This window comes from Lepisma saccharinum, unplaced genomic scaffold, assembly GCF_977018435.1.
Source record: "Lepisma saccharinum unplaced genomic scaffold, izLepSacc3.1 HAP1_SCAFFOLD_438, whole genome shotgun sequence".
In the NCBI taxonomy this organism is placed as follows: Eukaryota; Metazoa; Arthropoda; class Insecta; order Zygentoma; family Lepismatidae; genus Lepisma; species Lepisma saccharinum.
This window is the reverse complement of record NW_028143137.1, coordinates 15,305-39,343: the sequence shown is the minus strand read 5'-3', so window position 1 is coordinate 39,343 and position 24,039 is coordinate 15,305.

Sequence of the window (24,039 nt, the reverse complement as noted above, 5' to 3'; positions counted from 1 at the left end):
TTCTGGTTGGTCATTTCCCGTAGGGTCAACTAGCATAGAACTAGTCTGCTGTGAATGTAACAGTAAAGTTCTCCAATCGGGCGTAACGACATCTAACCATGAACGACCTATGAGTGGATAGATGAGAAAGTCCTTGCATAAAATAACGGGAAGTAAGTAAGTCGATCCAGAGTGTTTAAGTTTCAGTTCAGCCTGATCTTGCACTGAAAGAGCGTTTTCCTACGCCATATATTTTTATGGAGGAATGGTTAATATCAGTCGTTGGAAACCAATTCCTGAATGAATCTGCTTGGAACAGAGTTACGGCAGACCCTGTATCGAGCTCACATTGAATAAACTTGCCGTTAATAAGTAAATCCTTTAACATTGGATTCTTTGATAAAGGGTAATTTGACGTAGGTGACCCGGTGATGTGTGAGTAAACAACTGTATGAAACGACACTAGGTAACCATGCTGTTTGCTCGCCAGGTGAAGTATGAGAAGTTGACATCTTCAAATTTTCGATTTCAGTAGTTTGTCCTACTTTATTATTACTATTGGGCTTCTGTTTAAACTTCTCTCTCTTCCTACACCGCTTTTTCCAGTGACCACATTTCCTACAGAATGAACAAACAGAATCCTTGGCTGGACAGTTGTCTTTAGAATCATGTTTGTATGTACAGTTAGGATAGCTGTAAGCAGTATATTTCATTCCGTGAATCGTCAGATTAGGCGAACTATAAGTATGTTGTTTTGTATGTTTGTCCCCTTGCACTGTTCTTCTTGGAAATTGGGTTGAGGTGCGTGAAACTGTTGACTCTTGCTTTACACTTTCTGATCGTATTAACAATCGGGTTTCTTTCTCTAACATTTCATTTTGTAATGTCAGTTCCTGACATTGCTGAAAGGTTAGTGACTGTACTGAAAGCAACTTTCTTCTAGTAACTTCAGATCGTATGCCCAATACTATCTGTTCAACTAAAGCTTCGTCCAGATAATTGCCGTAGTTACATTTTATGGCTTGTTGCTTCAGCCTTATGAAATAATCAGAAACGGTTTCACCTTCCTCTTGCACACAACGTCGAAACTTATATCGTTCAACAAACTTATTAGTTACAGGTTTGTAGTGTGACAAAAGACTATCCCTTAGACGAGAATACGACAGATTCTGTACAAGGTCTGGTGCGACTACATTTTTCAAGACTTTAAATGCCTTTGCACCTATAAAGGCGATGAGTATAGGAACTCTCTGATCATCGCTGAACTTTTGAATGATACACAACTGCTCGAAACGTAAGAGATAATCTTCAATGTCCTCTGAATCGTCGTCAAAGGCGTTAAATATCATGTTTGTGTACATATTTATGACTGTAAATCCAAACGCTTAACCTAACAACTATGAAAAGTGAGTTTTCACTTATAATTATACTTGATCTGCATCGGATCACAATGTATCTATGAACGTGACAAAGCCTTTGTACGTTTCATGATTACTACTTGTTTCCACGTTAGAAGGAATCTTGATATGCAGGGTGGCTCAATAAGTCACTTAACACCCCCAGTACAAGGCCACTGCGGCATGGAATGTGAAAATAGCGATGACCAATCATTGCCTGGGGGAACCACATTGACGCCACCCACATGGTCGGCGGCCATCTTGATGTCCGCCATCTTGAATTCAACTTTAGAATTTTAAATAGGAAGGGGGTCGTGCGACATATCAAAATGGGCTAGAATTTCACGATAAATGCAATGGTGAAGGTTTTTTCGACGTATCTTTAACCAGTAAAAAGTTATGACTGAATTCTTGTACCAATTTGCTCCTTTTCGAGGTGTTAGAAAAATGCCTTAAAATTTGTTTAGCGCATCGGTAATGCATCGAGATCAAAGTGACGTCTAGGGAGAGAAGTTCGCATGCCATTGCACACGATTTTAATCGGATACATCCATGAAGAGCTGCGCATTATGGATGGTTGTCGCGAACAATTTACAGTGTGACGATTCCATTGAATTAAAAGTCCTTCACAGTGACAAGGCTAATGTTTATGTTTATAAGGAAGTTCATAAACAGAATATGTGACCCTTGACATCTGATAACTAACTTTGGACAAAAACTGGTTTATAACGTTCCCATAGTGTTCTGGTGTTCTCCCTATTGAAAAAAACTCTGTAAAAAGTACCTTCTTCAGTAGTGTAATTGATGCTATAACCAGGACCACTTACAGGTGTACAAATGATGAGTTCATTTGATTAAACAGCCTGATTTGCCTATACTTAAAATTATGCCAAGATGCCCTTATTCCCCAATTCTTCAAGTGTGATATGCTCTTAATTCTAAGAATTTTGAATCCTAGTGTACAAATGATGAGCCCCCTCAGATTGATTTGCCTACACTTATAAAAGGCACTTCTGTGAGATTGTTGTCCATAAATTTGTTAAAAATATGCCCCTCTTGATATTTTTTTTTGCCCACACCTAAAACTAGGCCAAACGTATTAACACACACCCACACCCACCCCCCCACATACACCCACACCCCCCCACACACACACACACCCACACACACATATTTACTTCCGGTTTAAGTTCAATTGGGCACCAGCCTCAACTTGTATATCTAGTATTAAGATAATGTAATTCTTCTAGAATTGTTCTGTGACTCTCTCATTTCTTACATCATAAAGATAAGATTTTTCCCCTATGAGAATAACACTACATATGGTGTCATCAGGGAGTGTATCGTGGAATTCACAGATAATTTTAATGTTTTTCCTGTCATTAACCACAACTTGTTTTCTTTTTGAAGTGTTGATGACAAACATGGGTCTCTGTGCTTTGAATTCATCTGGTGTGTAATACATGTCAGTATTGCCAGTAGTGACCCTTTTGTATGCTGTAAATGCTTAATATAATTTAAGGAAATCATCCTTGGACATGTCTAAATTATAATTTTCTCTAGGAAATACCTCATTTCTGCCATTTTTAAGATATATGTTCTTGATGTTGCAGTTATCAAATCTACTTGAATTTTTTTCCTGATTATTGTGTCTTCCAGTCTGAAACAATACCACCACAAAATCCGGCATGTCATATTGTATACTGCAGAATGAATTTGTAGCATCAAACTCATAATAAGTACCAGTTGCGGGCTTCTGTACACATTGATATGTATAAAATTGTAAAGGAACCTGTGGATTTTTTATTATATCTGCTTTGTATTTAAGAGCATAACTGGCCTCATATTCAACAACCGGGATTCTTAGCTCCATAGTCTGAATAATGCATTTGCCTTCATCAGGTAGGGTATTAGACAAAGCTTCCCCTGTGGAGTTTAATGTGCTGTACCTCATCAAAGCATTATTATCATTGGCAGCTCTTCTAAATGTGATTCTTAAACCACCCTTCCACATAATATCTTTGTAATCTGAAAAGAATCCTGGCAACAGGCGCATAGGGAACAGCACTGTGTGGTTTTTAGATATAATTTTATCACCAGCCTCAAATCCACCTATTTTGTAGTAAGAAGCCTCGGTTTTGGCTAATTTTAGTGTGGCCAAAGCTGTGGAGGTAATGCCGGGATAATCCACTCTGTTTATAACAACACCATGCTTTCTGATCTCAATTTCAGAGAACAGATGCGGCACAAAATTATCTACCAATCTTATATTTGAATTTGCCGGATAATCTGTTCCATCGAGCTTTACAACATCAAATTTGATGTATAGATCTGCTCTGTGGGGGTGTATAAAGCCATCCCCTACATCAAGATCAACCTCAATCTCTGTGTTGGGTTGATTTAAATTTGCAAATGTCCTCCTGTTTGGGGGGAATGATTGTAGCTCATAACTCTCAATACTTTCCTTTTTTTTTGTATGTATTTTTATTTAAATATTAATCTCTATGATTGCAGTTGTTGTGGCTCCAGCAAAATCAACTAATTCTTCTTTTTCATTAGTGACCATCAACTCAATGTTATCTATTCTATTATGACACACAGGAAAATATAATGTTGGGGATGGATTGTAGATGATGGGTTCCATAAATTCAGAGTTAGGTTTAAATGTTGCAATGATGCCAGTTTGTTTGTGAGTGCCTATGCCATTTGATTTGGTGATCATACCCTCGGCCACATTACAGTGAATATTCAGAGTCTCTATGGCTAAGAATTTAGGTATATTAATAGCAGTGTGTTTGATGGCCGCTTCAAGTTTTGTGTTGTTCTCAAAACCTAACAGCTCTCCTATAGTACCCAGATCCACTGTTTCTGTAGCAGATACAATCTCTACTCTGTGAATGACAGAATTTTGAGTTAATACTATACCTCTGGGTAATTGAGCATTTAGAGTGGACAGATTATATTGCCCTGGAGTGATGACAATATTTTGATCCCCTACTGCAATTTTGTTGTTGTGGTGTGTAATATTAGGGATCAAGTACATGCCATAAAATGCTCTGAGAGCTATTGTTTTGGGATACACTATGTCATCATGTAATTTGAGTTTCAATATTGAATTTTGGCTGGTGAGATGGAATACCCCCATGATGTTTCAGATACCACAGGGCCTTTTGAAAATTTTCAAGTGATGGTTTATTTATTTGAGACATATATCTAAGAACAGATAAACACAAATGTCCACAATTAACATCTTTGAAATTTTGAACACGGGCATTATTGTAATAAAGATTAGCTGATGTTAGATATTTTATTAAATTTTCAGGTGGAACACCTCCAAATGAATCAAACACAAATGCCTCATTGTTAAAATATTTCAGATAACAGATCCAGTGAGTGCCCTGATTTTTGTACTTATCCAAATTAACAATGCCACACTCTTTGTTGAGTGGTTGCTCTGGCAAAGAATCAGACATGTACACACCTCTAAAATTTTTGATGCCCAGTGGCTTGATTAAAGCTTCAATATCTTGGTTTGTAAGCGGCTCTTGTTTTTTTTAAACTTATTCATGGCTCTCTTAACACCTTTGCCTTGTTTCTCCATGGCCAGGTTATGGCGCTTCAATTCATCTAATTCTGCCCTATTTTTCTTGGCATCTATTACTGTTTTTGCTATGGCAGCTGATCCCCCAGCCAAGCTCCCCACAGCCCCAAGTGCTGCTAAGATGGCCGGGATAGTAAATATGAAACCCCCCACATGTGATTGTTTTCTAGATTGTTGTAATTTTTTTAATTGGGGGGTACTAAGCAACAATTTCATACCATGGCCCTTTGCAATAGAAGAATTTTTTTTCTTGCGCTGCTTTTTGGTTAAAAGACTATCAATAGTTTTAAGAGATTTAAGACCTGCATAAGGTATTTGATACATAACACCCTTGGCCTTCATCCTAGGTTTATTATATACATATTCACAGCCCCCACCCCAGTTTTTGTTTGGTGTTCATAGCTATGGTGGTCCCCAATGCTGCTATTTTTTCACTTAAAGAAGCATCTTTGCTTACAAATCTACCAAATGCAGCCTCTTCTAATTTTTTGTCTGCAACATGTCTCTTGTCAAGATCAGAATGTGTGTTGTATGCTATGTCATGGTCTCTACAAGCAGCATCTAGGGGATTAACACCAGGATCACCTCTGTTTAATCTATGGTCCAATTTTGTGCCTGGACCACAATACTGATAGCCTGGAATATGTAGTTCAAATGGCAGCTTGTTTATAATGTCATTAACAAGCCCCCGACCCTCAGAAATATTCCAAAATTTAGGTGGTAGAGTATTAATAATTTTTATAAGATATCCAATCCCCTTAGTGTCATTCACTATAAAATTAGACAATTTTGTGCTTATCATGTCCATAATTCCAACCTTTTCATTGTAAAAATTGTGGTTGCCAGCATTTTCCTCCCCAGCTATCACCAATAACCTATCTACAAGTTTCCTGACATCATCAACCCACACGAATTCTTTCGGCAGGGTGTTGTATTGTTCGATTCCACTGCCAGTCTTGATCTGTGACTATATGGGCTTGATTAAATTGTTGTATTTTGCTCCACTGCTAGACTTGACTCTTTTTTGTGTGGGATCATTGTTCTGGTATAGAGCATCTGATTTTATTAATATTTCTTTGTAATGTTCATAATCTTGATCTGTATAGCTGCCAGGCCTTTTCCTTGTCATCAGTTCCCACAATCCAGGTGTGCCGGGATATTTAACAAAACCACCTCTTTGTCCAAGATGAGATTCTGAATATACAATTATATCATCTCCCATAAATGTTACTCTGAAATTGCCAATTCTATGTATGATGCTACCATCACGCTCTGTGTCAGCATATAAGCCAAAGACCTCATCTTTGTTGTCTTTAGGTGTGCTTAAATATTTTTGAGCAAGATGACCCAATTCAATAGGATCCAGAGTAGCTTCAATTCTTCGAGGAGCAATAGGACTAGGTGTATGAATACTGGAAAGTGGGGTGATTGGATAATCTAATATGTTCCTTGCAGCTACAGGTACAAGCTCTGTGATCAAATTTTGATTTTGCTCTGTAACAGTTTTGATATTTTTACCTAATTCACTAATAGCATCAATAATAGGTTGTTCTGTTTGTTTGTGTTGTTCATAAATTCCTCGGTTCTGTGATTTCCATCCCTTAAATCTTTTTACAAGATAATCTCTTAATTTAAGATCATCAATGATTGGCCTTTTCATGGTTATTTATATATGTTTCAATGTCTAGAAAATTGTTGATTTTATTTCTGTATTTGCCACTATTGGGTTTTCTTGTCATATCAATTGTGACAAACCCATAACTGTCCTGGTTCCAGCACCTACTGCAAAACTTGGAAAAATCATTGTAGCTCAAGTCCCCACCTACATATTCATCATGTATGTGTTTGAGGTTGGTATGATCTTGATGAAACACACATATAAAATTGCTGTTGTCTCGGATCAGCTGCTTCGGTATTTTTGAAAAAGTCTGTGCCAGGTAGAAGCAATCAATGTTTTTGTGTCGGCCCTGTGTAAAGAAATTTCTAACCTTGTTTTGATTATCCAGTATAATGTCATCAAACACAACAACAGAATTATCGAGACATTCATGAAGTGGCTTAACATCTGGTTCAAAAGTGGCAATATCCAATCCATCATATAGCTTCATCAGCTGCTGATATTTTAATTGTTCCAAGCTCTTAGAGAAAACATACAAGTGCCTGTTTTTCCAGTCTAACCAGTTGGGTGCCAATAAAAAATTATCAATCATTAGTGTAGTTTTACCACAAGCCGATGGCCCAACAATAAGACATCTAATATTTTCAGGCAGCAACTTGCCATTTCTCTTAATCTGCTGTTCAGGTTCTGGCAGCCTTTTTATAACATCCCAGGTGCTCATATTATCACTTTGTCTGCATCGATCCAGCTGTTTTCCGGATGACCTAGCCATTTGACAAATAACTTGTTGCCTTTTCTGCGGATGATTTTTTCTATGAGATATGCGTCAGGCTGTTTAGTTTTGGTGAGTTCTTCTTCATAGAACCTGCCTTTGAGAATTTCTCCTCGGTGATCTTTTATTATATATTTGTTAAGGGTCCCAGGTTTAACTTGAACCACTGTAAATAATTCAGTGCTCCAGTTTCTTGTAAAGCCTCTTTTGAATAAGTGCTTATATTTGCTGATTCTTACTTGATCACCCACCTTGTATTTGGCCTTTCTTGTTGTTGGCTGGTATCTAGCATAATAAACAGTGCTGATCAATTTTTGCTCATCAGATGAAGTTACCTCAGAGGGTTTCATGTTGATTGTGGAATGGACCGAGTTGTTATATTTATGTAGAAGTTCTGGAAGAATATTAATCCATTTATAATTACCTTGAAGTGTAAATTGTTTATACATAAGATTTTTTAGGGTTTTGTTGAATCTCTCTACAATTGAGGCTTTGAGATCACTGTAACTCGAATAATGTTGTATTGACTGGCTTTTAATAAATTGTTGGAACACAGAATTATAAAATTCTTTGCCATTATCTGTTTGCAAATAGCGCGGTGATCTTCCACTCTGATTGATGATTGTCCTGAAGGCTTCTGTAACACATTTTCCAGTCTTGGATTTGAGTGGCACAGCCCAGGCAAATTTTGAAAATGTGTCTATGACAGTGAGTAGATACTTGTAGCCCTTGTTGATTTTGTCTAAGTTTTTCAGCTGTCCACTTGCCATCTCAATCAAGTCGCTCTGCCATAAATCATCTATGCCTTTTGTAACTACTGGCAGTCTCTTATAATTATGTCTGGCTTGTCTGTGTAATTCATCAACAATAATTTGTCTAGACATAATTTGTAAACAAGAATATTGCAACTATAGGGTGTTCAGCAGCTGATACTACAGGATTTTCTAAATATAATTTGTCTCCTATTTCTATATATGAAATTCCAGAGAGCCATCATCTTCAGCATAAGCTGTTTCTAATGTATTGGGATCTGTAAAATCCTCTAACTCTACACTGGTGATTTTTGCTTTGTTATCAGCATTTGTTATTGATAAGGTAGGGTAGTGGTGTGCCTGTGGTTGAAGCCAATATTTGATCTTGATTGGTCTAAGTGTACCCCCAACAAAAAACTGGTAATAAAATTGTGCAGGGGACAGCATATATATTTTGCCACCTGGTGTAAATGGTGAATCATATTCTTTGTTGGGGATGCTGTACAATTCAAGAATTACTGTATGTTTTGGATTCTCGATTATGCCGGTTATTTCTTTTTCTGCTGTAAGCAATCTGCTTGTTACAGATTCAAGGTGCTCATTGATGGTCCTAACAACATCATCATGGCCTGGCTTGATCTTTATGTCCACAACAAGTTTTTTGTATTGTTGCACAATTTCTTGTAGCTGGGTGGCAAAAACAGACAGAGCATTTGCTTGATTGGATTCCATGGTCCCTAGCTGTTGCTTGATATTAGCTACAATTTGTTGCAAATTTTCAATAACTGCCAATTTTGAATTTTGAGCAGTAAGATCATGGACCTGTCTTCTGATATCCTCAAACAGGGCATGCAGTTCATTAATATGTTGATTAGTTGGTAGAGTGGCCACTGTCTGAGTAAGTTGTTTGATCTCTGTCTGGATATTCTTGATATCTTCTGATTTCAATATGCGATTCACTGCCCTCTTAATATTTTTAAGTTCCTGTGATGTAGGCAGATTTGATACAGTATTCTGCAAAGATTCAAGTGCCAAATTTACATTGTTTAATTCAGAAGCATCAGCCACATTTTGCATAGCATTTTGGAGCAGGGCTATATCTGCCTGAGAGGGTGTTGATTGTTGTAAAATTTCAAGCTTTGTTTGGATATCATCAATCAAGTGATGAAAATGAGATAACTCAGATTCAGTGTTGAGGTTTTCAAGTTTTGTGATCTGTTGCTGGACACTAACAAGGGTATCTACAATACCGGGCAGGCGGGATTCTAGAGATTCTTGTATATTTGTCAAATCACTTTGCACTGCTGCTATTGTACCCTCAAGATGGGTTATGGTACTTTGAATTTTTCCAAAATCTTCATATGTTTCAAGTTGCAGCTTGATGTTGGCAACACTCCGAGTTATTGCACTCAAAGCATCAGAAGATGGCAAGTTGTTCATAAAATTTTCAAGTGTCTCAATTTTTTCTTTAACCTCGGCTATGGCATTGTTCAGAGGGTCCAGATTCGGTATTTGGAATAATTGAATCTGTTCTTTTAGAGTGGAAATCACTAGATCAAAATCTTCTTGTGATTTTATGCTTTTGACAATTGTTTGGAGCTGTGTCTGGACATTATTTATCTGTTCCTCCAATTGCTGTTTCAATTGCTCAGAGTTGGTGGCCTGGGTCTTAAATTTGGCTTGAAGAGCTGCTACAGCTTCTTCTAAACTTTGAAAATTATCTAATGTGGCCAAGTCAGTATATTTTTGAAGCAGCAATTTGAGTTCAGAATCAATTTTAAGAAGAGGGTCCATGCATTGTGATTGTAAATTTGTAATTTCTAATTGAAGACTGGCATTGAGTGTGGTTTGTAAAGCTTGTAAATCACTTCTTAATTTCTTGACTCTGACATCAAGCATCATAATCTCATCACTGTGATCTTCATGTCTTGTATGCCCAAATATATCATTAGGCATTTTTGTTTTAGTGGTTATTTATTATTGAATATCTAATTCTTAATTCTATAAAAAAGGGTATAAGCTTGTCATAGGATCCAGGGACCTCAATATATAAGCAGTCACCAGCAGAAACAGTATAAACAGTGCCAGAAATCATGTTTGAGTGCTTAATTCTATAAATATTTCTCCCTACTGAAATCTTGACATTACCCTCAGGGGTTGTAATAAATTGCAATTGACCACCTACAGGTAATTGGTAATGATTTAAATTATTGTTAAATATGTACAATGTTTTACCTGTTTCATCATCAACATCTGTAAGTATGCTGTTCAGATGAATAATTAACAAAGCACTTAGTTTAGATATCATATCAGAAGAGGGTTGTGGTGTTGGCAGCTCCATAATAGCCTGTTTTTTGAACCCGAATAAGTTCATAGGCATGTTTATTTATTTCAAATCATGCTCTGTAATTGGGCATTGATTGCCATTTTTCAAATCACAATGCCCCCATGGTAGAGTATGTATGCCACATGATAAAATACATCTCTTATCATCATGTGGGTCCAGAGCCACTTTTCTTACAATATTGCTAGTCAATAAGTGATCCACACTCTGAATTCTATTTTCTGATGTTCTGATTGTGCTACATGATTTGAGACAATTTTTGTAATCCTCAAATTCAAGCTCTTTGTCAACAATTACTCTGCCAATGCCCTTGGCCTTTTTGGCAACAGCGCCACTACATGTTTCAAAACTGTACATAGTGGCCCTTAACCCAGCAAATGCCACAATAACATCACCAAGTGTCTCATCTTTTAACTTGCCAGGCACCTTTTTGTTGTGGGGTTGAATCCTTGTATGTTCACTGGTATCAAAATATTCAAGCAATTCAGGCTGTGACATATCTTGATAAACATCTTCTGTCTGAATATCAAGAACAAAACTATCTGTGTCCATGTACATCAATTTTACACAATCACCATAAAAAGGTTTCAACACATTATAATACAATTTTAACATGTGTAATTTGGCCAATTCCAATATCACAGCCCCTACATAAATAGGCTTATCAAACTTAATCTTTGTTTTTTTCATGTTAAAAAGTGCCATATTTTCATCATAAATTCTTCTGTAGTTGAAATTAGGCTTTGCAATCAATTTTTTGCTCCGGCTGCGGTCAGTAATTATTTTAACATCAATATGTTTTCTGACATTTTCAATTGTTTTGCCATACACTGAATTTACCATCAATTTAAACAAGGTCTTATCAAATTGGCTCATTGCAGATGTTCGAAGCTCTGTGTTTGTATCAATATATGGCTTCAACCATCTTGAGTGCCTGAACCTCAAAACTTTGCCAACTTTGCTCACTTGAACACCATGATTCATCAGGAACTGGAGGTTTTAGTAATATATGACATAATCATGTTTCGGCTCTAGAGTCATCATCAATTTCTTCTGTTTAGAGCCAGGTGAACACTTAACCTCATGAATTGGGGGCAGATCAGAAAATGTATTGTGTAAATCATCAGGAAGTGTCAGATCAACCTCTAAGAACAGGCCATGGTTACTGTCATCAAAATCTTTAAGATCTTCAATATTGAAATTTTCAACCCACTCAAGCCCTGCATATGGCAATTTATCCATCATAGCATAACCATAGAGGCTGTTGGCATCTACATACAGTATATAATTTGATGGCAGTGCTGGATCATAATCGGGAATATATTTGTTATTTGCTCTGGCATATCTCTGAGAACATTGCACCATGCCTCCTCTTATACATTGCTCCATAAACAAGTACATATCTTGATCTTGGATCAGATCCAATTGCATTTTAGTGTTTAAAAACATTGCAGACCATGCTAGGCCCGGAGCACTGTAAAAATACATTGGTTCCAGCTTATAATTTTGCATGGAAGATTTTCTGAATGCCTGCAGTATATCAGCTAAGAGGGTCACATCAAGTTTTAAATAAGCCTTGTGATAATCACCAAATGTCTGGCATTTTAAATTGTTCCACATCAATTGGGCATGGTGATAATCATCATCAGTGATTCCAGATGCTCTGATTTTGCTGTAAAACTCTTGTTTTGGTGGCAGAGCACACTCATCAAATTTAGAAAAATCTGTAACATAATCATATGGATATACACCCTTCCGCCTAATTAATTTCAGGTCCTGATTTGGAAACAAAACACATGTGATTTTGAATTGATCATCAGATAATTGAGTGGCCAGTGTAGCCAGGCTAGCCGATAAAATTCTGTATGAATCAAGAAATCTTAAGTGAATAGGAACACCATTAACTTTAATTATTTTGCTAATGGCAATATATTTCTCATCATTTTCTGCTAAAATATTTAAATTCTGCTTGTCAAACCCCTCGTACCTGATCAAATGATGAAAATCATAATTGGATACACCGTGGCAAAATATAGGGATAAATTTTGGTCTCTGGATCTTAATATTACAGCTATTACACAGGGCCATTAAAAATTTACCATCTGTATGGGAATGGTGATGTACCTTGATATTTGTATCTGAAAATTCAGAATCACATACCGGGCATTTTTCTGCATTGTTGAAATCTTCAATCTGTTTCTCTGTTAAAGGCAACATGGGTTTTGATTTTAATAGGACATTAGATGCTATGTCATGGCACTCATTTTCTATTCTATGTGCAAATTCTTTGATGGCATCTGCTCCCATGTATAAATATTCTTTACTAACAACACCATCCTGTACAACCACATAATAAAAACTAGAAGGTTCATGTAACTGGTATGGTGTAATTGAAGGTTCATCAGGATCTGGGCTGCAGAATGCAAGGGGTTTGAGATTTGATTCAAAATCACAGACTATATATGCTGGGTGTTCCAACAAGGCTTCAAATTTTTTGAATTTGGCATTTTCACTTGGATTGGGCATCACCATATGAACAGGTTTATGGTTGCCACAGTATTTCAGATGCTCAATTAACTTGTTTTTAGCAATTTCTGAATTCACTTCCCGAACACCATTCACCATTTTTTGACCATCAAATACAGTTAAACATCTTCTGCACAACTTAAATATTCTATTAAATTTGTCTAGTTGTGTTCTGACTAAAGCTTCAAGATTATGTATCAGAGTGTAATGATTTGTGCCATCCCCTTTAATTAAGAGCAGATCAATCGGAATAGCAGATTCATCATCAAGTGTACTGATTCTGAGAGGATCTATCAAGCAATTGTCACGGCCAGTGGAACAAATAAATACATTAATAGATAATTGTCTGCCATTGATGTGCCTGGCCTTTTTTTCAAATTTATCAATATTCTGGACAGACATTGGATATTCTAAACCCTCCATTGCCTCATCAAAATCATTTTCATGCTGTTTATAATAAGTTATTCTCTGAGGATTCCTTAAAACTGGATACAAAGCAGCTAAAATACACCACAAAAAGCATTTCTCCTCATTATTTTCAATATTGACCACGGCTCTTTTGTTTTTAATATTGGCAGGTAATGGCAAATATGTAGATCCTTGTAATGGGCTGAATTCAGAAATATTAACATATAACTTGTGTGGAGAACCGCATAGGCTCCATCCAGACTCTTTTGCTGCAAATTCAGAGTGTTTAATATTTAATTGAACTATTAAACTGCTTATTATTTTGTCTGAATTTGCATTTGAATATACCGGTACAGTTTCTGTTATGTGGGGCTGTGTAAATTTTGTGCCATTTGGCTTCTTATATTGTGTAAACAATTTGAGAGACAGCTTATAAGAGCCATTTTGTGCATTTAGAATTGCCTGCACATCTGGATTTATACTATTCAAAAAATTCTTAATGTCACATCTTGGCTCTGATACAAAACGGTGATCCCTTAATTGGCCATTAAAACTGCTATGGATGGGTTCATAGCGTGGCTGCTTTGCCGGTCCAGCATTAACAGGTGTTTCATGCTTCCTTTTCAGACCAGATGTAGATGGTTGTGGGGGCAATGTTGATGACTGTGCAGAACAAGAACCCACATGTCTATTGAAATATGCCTTGCTAAATATTTTATTGCATTTAGGACATATTTTAGTGGGAGTTCTGCATTTGCCTGGGTTACAATTCTTTTGGTGTCTGGCCCAATTGGGGCTGGATATATTCTTATTACACTGATTGCAATATTTTTGATTTGGCATTTTTGTTGTTGGTTTATTGTATAAGATCTCCTGGGGTTCAATTCAAAATTTTGTACTTAATATATATATATATATTTTGTTCAGCTGTGTGCTTTGTTTATTTCTTGTGTATATTTAATATGTTAATATTATTAATTTTTATTCTCAGTTTATTATATAAATTTTTTTGGGTTTTAAACCAAAACTCTATGCTTATTATGACAGGTTGTAAAGCTAATAGCCTACAAGTGGAAAAAGAGAATAAATATTGATCTACACTGACCTTCCGCAAATGCCTGCACAGACATGCATGTCCTAGAAAGGCAATGACCTAGCGCTGAGTGTTATGTATTGATTTTTGTATAACAGGCTGGGACAGATATAAGCCTGACTCTAAATAAGAGTGGATTACAACAAACAAGCTGGATGCAACAAATATCAGATTTTTTATACAAAATATAAGCCCTTTTGTTCAATATACCAGAAATATATTTAATATGAATAATAAAAATTAAACCAAACAGGCCTGTAAGTATGAGAAGCACTGTAACAACACATCTGTACTCCTCAGCCACTCTCACAATACTGGCTGAGGAGTAATGCAAAATCTCTTTATATACCCTAAGCACGGATTAAAACATCTGAAACAATAAAGCAATCAGAATATAACACATCATCACATTGTGTCATAATTAACCAATTAGAAAACAATACGTGCCTAATAATTTATTGCTTAATATTGGATAATAATTTGTTGCACAGCATGATGTAATAGCTCTTGCATCATAATTTGTTGCATAATATTGGATAATAATTTGTTGCACAGCATGATGCAATAGCTCTTGCATTACATGTGTGTGTGTGTGTGTGTGTGTGTGTGTGAGGGGGTATGTATGGGTGTAGGTGTGTGTGTGTGGGGGGGTGTATGTGGGTGGGTGGGTGTGGGTGTGTGTTAATACGTTTGGCCTAGTTTTAGGTGTGGGCAAAAAAAAATATCAAGAGGGGCATATTTTTAACAAATTTATGGACAACAATCTCACAGAAGTGCCTTTTATAAGTGTAGGCAAATCAATCTGAGGGGGCTCATCATTTGTACACTAGGATTCAAAATTCTTAGAATTAAGAGCATATCACACTTGAAGAATTGGGGAATAAGGGCATCTTGGCATAATTTTAAGTATAGGCAAATCAGGCTGTTTAGTCAAATGAGCTCATCATTTGTACACCTGTAAGTGGTCCTGGTTATAGCATCAATTACACTACTTTCTTCCATAAGCAAGGATGAAAAAAACTGTTTATTTAACAAATCCAAGTAGCCCTAAGCATTTAAGGTTCCGTTGATGGAAAATCAACTAACCAATCGTGTTCCACACAGCACGCCACACCATTAACTTACCAGCACTAACCATTGAGCTTTTATCTGTCGAAAATGGGTTATCAGATAAAAAGCATCGAATATTCTGTTTATAAACTTCCTTATGAACATAAACATTAGCCTTGTCACTGTGAAGGACTTTTAATTCAATGGAAGGGTCACACTGTAATTTGTTCGCGACAACCATTCATAATGCGCAGCTCTTCATGGATGTATCCGATTAAAATCGTGTGCAATGGCATGCGAACCTCTCTCCCTAGACGTCACTTTGATCTCGATGCATTACCGATGCGCTAAACAAATTTTAAGGCATTTTTCTAACACCTCGAAAAGAAGCAAATTGGTACAAGAATTCAGTCATAACTTTTTACTGGTTAAAGATACGTCGAAAAAACCTTCACCATTGCATTTCTCGTGAAATTCTAGCCCATTTTGATATGTCGCACGACCCCCTTCCCATTTAAAATTCTGAAGTTGAATTCAAGATGGCGGACATCAAGATGGCCGCCGACCGTGTGGGTGGCGTCAATGTGGTTCCCCCTTGGCCTGATAACGATTGGTCATCACCATTTCCATGTTGCGCGCTGCAGTGGCCTTGTACTGGGGGTGTTAAGTTTCTTATTGAGCCACCCTGTATATATTTACACCACACTATTTTTTTATAAGACTTAGACGGTTTATGCTTACCGTGTTATGACAAATTGCGTCAAACCGACACGTTTATGATTGTTCCAACAGTTTGTTGTACGAATGAGGACAGTCAGTTCGAGATGAATAAAACTTACGGAAAAGTAAGGTTCTTGCAAATCCTGCAATCCATGAAGAGAAAAGTTCTTTTATACCGACTGCGTCATAATGTTGTGCGATGGAAATACATATGTTAACAAGATTAACTGCATTTATTACACAAACTCACAAACAACGTAACACTTTACATTATAACGAAACTACGTTCCCCATTTCAGGTTCTGTTTGCACAGACTCATGTCTAGCAACAGTAGCTTGTTTCTTCTTCCACTAGGAGGCAGCACTACAATCAGTACACACACTTTATTTCTGTTCATGATCCTTGGCATGTAACTGTTGATCGGAGCCAGGGTACTTTAACTGGGACACCCTTGAGAACACGAATATGCATTCCGCTTGAATGATTCGGTTAAAATTTTCAGAATTCCATCGTTTCCCCATCTTGACATTTTAAAATATTTGAGTAGATTGGTATTCTTGAGGTTTGGTTAAACAAACTTGTTAGAGTGTCCCAGCAATGCTTTCTCTACATAGGGTATAAATCAGGTTATTTGATGGATTCATTAATTTGTGTTACTTTACTTCGCTTTTCTTCCACTTTTGGCTAATCGCGAAGATGAGGATGAGCGATACGTTGAAATGAATGAGGGGACACTCACTAAGAACGCCGGGATTCGAACCCGGAACCACTGGCCACCTAGCACACTGTGCTAACCACTTCTCCAGGGAGGTCGACGAACCAGAATGGGGGGAGGGATCGAGTGGGCAGAGCGAAACAGGACACGCTGCTATGAAGGCTGCTGTCTGTGTCACTTCCCCCTCCACGCAATCCCATTCCCTCTCACGTGTTCATTGGTGGAGCCGTCTCTCGCCACTATAGCAAACAGAAACAAGTGTCTGCGCAAGTAGTGACGCGAGACAGTTCCAGCAATGAACACGTATGAGGGAACGGGATTGCGTGGAGGGGGAACACTACTGCAGTTACCAGTCTTCGAGCAGCGTGTCCTGCTTCGCTCTGGCTACTCAATTTCCTCCTCTTCTCTGACGCTATTCGCGGCCTTGCTTCAGAGATAGTTGGGACAGGGTATATGATTTTCTGTGCTCGTTGAAATTCCAATTTTATCCGCTAGAGGCGCTCAACCCTGACCTGTGCAGAGCGGAGTTTTCATCATGCATGTGCATCTGAGTGCATTTACGTGTTAGTGAGTAAATGCTTAATTGTTATTTTCTGCATGCTCGAAGTTATGCTTACTATTGCTAAAACGTGATACGTATCACCATCTCTTAATACAAGTTAAAACAAGAACAACCGTAAAATCTAAGCTATTTGGAAGCAGTAGTTTAATTTGGAAACCAGTGGTAAAACGCTGTAAATTGTCTGGTATTATCATGAATGATTTAGTTCTGTTAACCTCGGATTTCTTTCAAAAGAAAGTTCGAAAAATCATAATGCCACTGGAAGTTATAGTCATTCTATACAGGGTGATTCATTGAAATCGTGTAAAAATGAAAAATAGGTTTCCTATCTCTACGTGTTCAGTGATGCATCACCTATTACGTGTTTTCTTTTTTGCACTCTTTTACTGGATCACCCTATGTATATATAGGCTTCTTACACGATTATCGTATGATACAAAAGTAACATTTCACATGAAGCAAATAAAATATAGAGATAGCCTCTTTAGATTAATAAATCATTTTAAGCAATATTCATAATCCTGAAAGTAGAATTAACTAACGTAACTAAATATAAAATAATGTAACTGTAATAGTTGATACTACATAGAACCTACACATGTGTAAACTATTTGTTATTAATAGTTTCTAAAGTGAGCAATAGAGAATATAAATTTAGATTAAATAAACTTTTGTAAAGTTTGCATTATTTCACAACGAACGGTAGATGACGCTAAAAAGAAAGATTTAGATTTTTAGTAGTAATTAGTACAGCAAACTTTAAAATCTCGTCAGAAGTTTGAAATACAAGATAACCCAATTTTGTTTCTTCAAGACAAAATAAATATGCTGTGCCAAAATTTAGCACCAGACATAATTGTAGCGTCAAAATTTTAAAATTTTGCACCACCACATATAGTAACAATGTACATGTATTTATATTTAAAAATAGAATAACTGCAAAGATAAAACTGCTTTATATCCCGATGGGCAATGTCGAATTAGTACTATGTTTAATTTTGAAATCATTTGAAATTTCCATAATTTTTAAATAAATTCTCTTAATTGTTCTCTGTTGTTTTCAGAAAGCAAATTATTTATTCATTTATTTACGATTTTGATAACATGGTGCAGTTTGTAACGAACCTGAGAGTTTAAGGTTAAGAAGTTAAGATTTTTATTTATTTATTTACATTTTACTTGGGAATACCGCTAAGCAGTTTCTCCCATATCTATATATGTACTGTACATAAACTTACATTTTTAGTACATTATTATTAAAAGATACTATCAACAATTGTTTTTTCTACTAAATAGTTAAGCCACATTTTCTAAAAAAAAAAAAAACAATATATATATGCAACTGTAAGGTTAGGATCACAAATCAAAGATTCCAAACACTGAGAAAAGGAATTTCACAGTTTATAAGAGTTTTATAGAATATGTCTCTTTCTTCTGTGTATCTATTACACTCAAATATGATATGATGTATATCTTCCTTGTTGCCACATGTACAGTTTGGGTTTGTACAATCCGGATCTTTTGTAAATGACTTTTAGTAGTTGTATGTCTTGACCTAATACGATTTAGAAATACTATCACATTCCGTGAACCTTGGACTTTTGTAAACCAAGGCCTGATTCTATTGATATTAGCTATCCTCTGATAAAAGCTGCCTGCATTTTGAAATTCACCTTTGCACCATTCCTTCCAGTTTTCCTTCAACTTTTTCTTCACCCTCGGTAGAAGGTCTGTGTACAGTGTCTCTCAAAAGTTTTAGGACAACGACATTTTAAACTAGGCAACCCAATTTACACAAGGCCTTGGTGGGTTGCGTGTTGAGTTAGGCTCAATCTCAGGGTTGCCACATGCAAAATACATATTTATAAAATACGCGAAAGAAATAAAAACAAGTATTATTGTATAAAATTATTAAGAATATCACTATTATATCGCATGTGACAAAATTCTTTCTCAAAGAAAAAAAATAGGTTTTCTAGTATTTCATCGCTGATGAGTCTACAGAAAGGAAAAGAGGTGAGAGAAAACGAGAGGTGACAAAGGACAGGAGAAAGAGAAAGCGAAAGGAAAAGAGGAAAAGTAGAGGAGAGAAGAAAGAGAGGATAGACGAGGAGAGGAGATGTAGTGAGGAGAATGGATAAAGATTTTAGGAGAGATGAGGAAAATGGAGCAAAGATGAGAAAAGAGAAGGAAAACGAGATGAGAGAAAAGGAGACGAGAAGAGAGGAGAGGAGAGGAGAGTAGAGTAAAGGAGAGAAAAAGAGAAGAACAAAAAGAAGAGGAGAAAAGTGCAGTGGAGTCGGAAATCTAAGACAGGAGAGGAGATACGAGGAGTGGAGATGAGTGGGATGGAGGTAATATGCGAGAAAAGTAGGGAAGGTAATATGAGATAAAAGCAGAGCAGAAGGAGGGGAGAAAAGAAGGAGAAGGAGAAGAGAAGAACAGAAGGGACTGAAGAGAAGAGGTAGTTACAGAAAATATCGTCTCAGCGTCAAGAATTGATGCATTGGTCAAATTGTCGACATGAAACATTCAAAAACATTTTGAAATGTATTGGAGAATGTATTAGATCGATGCCGTATGCCTTTTGGCTGAGTTAAGAGCAAGATTAAATCTTTCACGTAAGATCATTGATTTTAGCTGCGATTATACCACTAAAAATATGAATGTAATTTTAACATTTATAAGAATTATCCAATTTTTCTCCAATTCTCGCTTAGTTGAAATGAAGATGTTGTAATTTAATATTTCCCCTAACCCCATCGTTAATTCCAAACTGAATCATTCCGTTTCACACAGCGTGGACAATGAACACAAAGGGATATGTCTAAAACTTACGAAAATTTTCTGCCACCGGAGGGGTTTGAACCTACGACCATCAGGTTGACAATCCTTAACGGTAATCATTACCCTACAAGCTGTCGCTCCTGAAAGCAGGTAGAAGGAGCTGACGAACGTGAAATGTAGATGCAACTCTCCTCCTACATGTAATGTGCAAAGAATACTTGTTTGTAACAAAGAAAACGAAGGTAGAACGAATCGGAGAAAACATTTAACGGAGAATTGCACATGTTGAAAACTTTTCATTCGATATCGAGGTATCCTTGCATTGATCTCGAGTGGGAAAAGGGGTAAAATTAGTATATCTTGAATTGCCACAAATATAAAGAGTTATTTCATTAATATTTGTCAATGTCTTTAAACGAGTACAGAATTATCGTTAGAGTATCATAATTCATGATCTTATACATGAAAATATCCCTTTGAATGTGTGTCAATTCAATTATTTGTTTTTTTATATATACATTCCAGATGCAGAACAATGTAGCCACTTTACACTGCTATTACAAATAATGTTACCTTAATAGAAGGGGAAATATGTTTACTAGTATGGAGGATCGAACCTGGGACCGCAATCAATGCTTTCAAGAACCAATACACTACGCCCTTCGTTTCCCTTGGACCAACAATTCTTAATCAATCTCTCACCTCAATATTGTAAACGTTATCCTGCAAAAGAAAAGTTCAATACTCTGATATACATAACTCTGTACTTCTAGAATTAATTTATACACATGCATTTTACTCTGAATTTCTTTCTGCGTATTAGTATATCTAAGCTTGTGAATAATTTATTTTAATTTCATAACGGTTCCATGAACATTTACGAAATAGTTCCTTACAACTTGAAATCTAGTAAATAGATACTTTCAAGTCTTCAAATTAGTTTTAGACTACTACATTTTTGCAAGGGAATTGTATATGTGATCCGTTTCCAGTCATTCATTGCAGAAGCAAACGTTTTAAAACTCTGTGGAATTTTCATTCTGAGATAAGTTTCTTTACTTGCTACATGGATGCGAACTACACTCTCAGTAGTAGAGATGTACGATAAGCTCAATCGCTATTTAATATTCGCAATTCATTTGCACGTACTTATAACTAATTTGCACGGGTGTTAATTAATTTGCAGGTACTTAGAATTCATTAGCAAGTACTTAGAATACTTTACATTTATGTATTTGCATGTTTATAACTTTTTATGAATATATATTTATGAAAATATCTAGAGGCTTGAACATTGCAGAACGATGCTCTCTTCCTGTGATACTGTAACAGACGAAATGCTTGTTTACTGACGCAAGTCTCGTGTCCAGAACAGTCTTATGAAATGTATTTGCTGTTGCGCAAGGTAACACGAAATAATTACACCGTTTGCAAAAATGTTTGCGAACTACCAAATGTGAGAAACGTTATAAGTAGACAGGCGAAAAATTTTATTCATGAAATCACATCACATTTGACAGTGTTTGTCAAGAGATACTCGGGGGACACTGTGTTAAGATGCTGGACAAAATGCTTCTTATTTTTCTTCCTCGAAGAACAACAATTTTTAAGGTAGAGCAACAGTAGTTCCACTCTTTCTAATTTCTTTTAAATTCTTACACATTCCTTTAATTGGGTTAAAAATAAATAAAAATATTGCTTGCATTTCTGTCATTGACGTAGACCAGGCACGTATCCAGGATTTCTTTGAGGTAGGGGCCAGACCCAAAATTATATATATGGACTATATATATATATATATATATATATATATATATATATATATATAGAGAGAGAGAGAGAGAGAGAGAGAGAGAGAGAGATTACAAAACAGTTCAAATTGTCCGAGAGCCATTGAAAATTCATTATAATTCTATGTTTAGAAAACGACGGGAGAACATTGGTCGAATTTCCTTTCTTGCTCTTTTGAGACAATATGTACTTCTACAATAGCAATCGCGTTCGGAAACGGTGAAAAAAATTACTTTGTTTTCCAAGGCAGGCAAGTTTGGTAGCGTAGCTTGCTCGCGTTCAAAGTGACTCATGCTATATTCAAGGCTGCTTCTTATCGCAAAACACTGTGCGTCGATGCACAACGTCTGCACCCAACAAGTTACAAGTGACCAGGGTCGAATTTTACAAAGAATCTGAAGAATGTTAGAATTCATCGGAGGCGGCTAAGTGGGCACTAGCTCAACATGCATAAGTTTAAGTCATAATTCCTGACAAATAAAAAGCTTATTAAATAAGTATTCGAATAGTAGCACGTGCTTTATCCTGTAACATGTAAGATACTTATCGGGATTACAGCGTAATAGTGGCAATAGATACATGAAGAACAAAATAAAACTGAATGGTTGCTTTATTATAGATAAATATTTTAAAAATATATTTTTCTTCATTCCCTTGTATTTTCTTATTTTAATAATAATAATAATAATAATAATAACCCATGGCTCGACAATCCTCGAAGGGCCTTGGCCTATCTACCGACTGCCAATCTCCCTCACACAGTCCTACCTAGAGGTGTGGAGTTCTTCAACCGGCAATGGGGTGACGTGGGATCAGCACGTCGAACCCCAGCCGTTATAGGACATTTCCCAGACCCGATTACGCTACTCACTCGTAGCTCCCCAATTTCCTCACGATGGTGGGTTGCTACCGGTCCTATACCCAGGCCGAGAACCCTAAGACTGAACACAGGCGGACTCGAACCCATGACCCCATGACGTCCAAGCAGTCGGAGTCCAAAGCACAGCGCCTTAGACAGCACAGTCAAGGAGGGGGACTTTTCTTATTTTACTTTTGGCTAATCGCGACGATGAGGATGAATAATAAATAGAGAAAGAAATAAAGAAGGTCACTCACAAAGAAGACGACGGATCTTCAAATCTCTTAGATTACGAGTTCAAGCCCAAAATATGAGGATTTTAACCTTAGACCTCAATTTCAAAATTATAAACAAAATGCCTATTTATACTAAATTTCTCATCGAGGACAAAAGAGTTTGTAACTGTGAAACTAGCTCTGAATGCAAATTGACATTTTTTCATGTGAGTAAGAATGAAATGTGTGGCACACAGAGATACTTTTTGCGAAAACAATTAATTGTGTCCTGTCCCAGCATCTCTGGAGCAAAGCCGCGCATAGCAGAAAAGAAGGGGGAAGAGGGGGATCGACTGGACAGAGCGAAACAGTGCACGCTGCTGGGAAGACTGGTAACTGCAGTGGCTTTCCTCCCTCCACGCAATCCCGTTCCTCTCACGTGTTCATCGATGCTCAGAAACTTGATTTCGTTCACCTGCTCCTGAGATAAGTGGGAGAGAGTAGTAGTAGAGATGTACTATAAGCTCAATCGCTATTTAATATTCGCAATTCATTTGCACGTACTTATAACTAATTTGCACGGGTGTTAATTAATTTGCAGGTACTTAGAATTCATTAGCAAGTACTTAGAATACTTTACATTTATGTATTTGCATGTTTATAACTTTTTATGAATATATATTTATTTATTTTATGAAAAATATGTATATAAAAGGTAATTAGAGGTACTAAACGCTATGCATATGGTTTTATATTCACTACTGCAAAGTATGTAATGTATGAAACTATAATAATTAATGTTTATAATATTGAAAATAAGAGTTTATGGTTTATGAACCGCTATGAACG